The 1518-nt window shown below is 41.4% G+C and overlaps 1 protein-coding gene across 1 annotated transcript in view; it reads right to left on the bottom strand.

The window, feature by feature from the left end:
• PRIMPOL (primase and polymerase (DNA-directed)) overlaps positions 1-1518 on the bottom strand; it is a gene marked incomplete at its 3' end in the record, with an annotated part of 60489 nt that overhangs the window by 28375 nt on the left and 30596 nt on the right. The window lies entirely within an intron of this gene.

The following is a 1518-nucleotide window of genomic DNA, read 5'->3' as shown; positions in this document are numbered from 1 at the left end:
GTTCAACAGATAATTGTTCTAGGACATTTCTGCCACATTTGCCCACAAAAGCACTCACCCTAGCTATATAAAAATAGTATGATTTGTCAATTAAAGAAAATTAAAAAATTGTAAAAGGAGTAGGTTGGTGACTGTTTAAAATACTTTCCTCAATTACGAGTGAATCAGAGGACTCTAGGACTGCTAAAGCGATAGACTGAAGTGCGGCTGGCCAGTGGGTCCCAGTTCTGCATCTGCAGGTTCAACCAACCCCAGATTGAAAATATTTAAAGGCCAGGAGTGGCGGCCTGCCCCTGTAGTCCCAGCTACTCCGGAGGCTGAGGAGGGAGGATCGCTTGAGCCCAGGAGCTATGACAGCACTACTGCACTCTAGCCTGGGTGACGGAGCAGGACCCTGTCTCTAAAATAAATAAATAAAATAAAGCATACAGGAGGACGTGCACAGGTTATGCAAATACTATGCCACTTTATATCAAGGACTGGAGCATCCTTGGAGTTTGGTATCCACAGGGGTCCTAGAACCAATCACCCACAAATACCAAGGGATAACTTCATAATTTTATTCACCAAACACAGAGCCTTTGAAATTTTGGTTACAATAATTTTATTATAAAAGTGTGACTAATAGGAAGAAATGAAGAAGGAAAGGAGGACAAAAGCAAAGGGAAATACTGATTAAAATTGGCTGAGGAAAAGGTACATTCATAATCATAGAGTTTAGCCTTTATTTCAGGAAGTAAAATACCTGGTATTTACTTGGATACAGAAAAGGCAATTAAGGTAACCCTGCTCCATAGAACAACCCTTCACTTTTGTAAGATTAATATTGAAACCGCAAAAGAAATGGGATTTGGTAATCGGGAAATTACCTACACTTCAGGCTGTACTACAGGCTAAAAATGTTGCTTTCCCCATACGTGGTAAAAAGAATGTGACCTTGTTCTGGTGCCAACAACAGGGGGCAGCAAAAGTCACACGATTTTTATAGTACCTCTATACCACTTCTACAATCTCAGATACCTCTACTGCTACCAACTGACATTTACTGAGCAGACATCATGTGCTGGGCAGTTGTAAATGTTTTACACATACAGTTTTAACTTATTTAAATCCCTTAACAACTCCATGAGGTAGATGTTATTATTACTTTCATTTTAAAAGTAAGGAAACTGGCCAGGAGTGGCAGCTTATGCCTAAAATCCTAGCACTCTGAGAGGCCTAAGCGGGAGGATCACTTGAGCTTAGGAGTTTGAGACCATCAGCCTGACCAAGAGCCAGACCCAGCCTCTACTAAAAGCAGAAAAAAATTAGCTGGGCATGGTGGTGCATCCCTGTTGTCCCAGCCACCTGGGAGGCTGAGGCAGGAGGATCACTGGAGTCCAGGAGTTTGGGGTTGCTGTGAGTTATGATGATGCCATCACACTCTAGTGGGACAACAGAGCGACTCTGTCTCATTCATAAATAAATTTACTTACATTTTAAAAATTAATGAATGGATGGATGTAAGGAAACTAAGAC

This window comes from Propithecus coquereli, unplaced genomic scaffold, assembly GCF_000956105.1.
Source record: "Propithecus coquereli isolate 6110/MARCELLA unplaced genomic scaffold, Pcoq_1.0 Scaffold203, whole genome shotgun sequence".
NCBI lineage: Eukaryota > Metazoa > Chordata > Mammalia > Primates > Indriidae > Propithecus > Propithecus coquereli.
The sequence above is the reverse complement of the archived record's forward strand: the minus strand, read 5'-3'. Positions and strand labels throughout refer to the sequence as shown.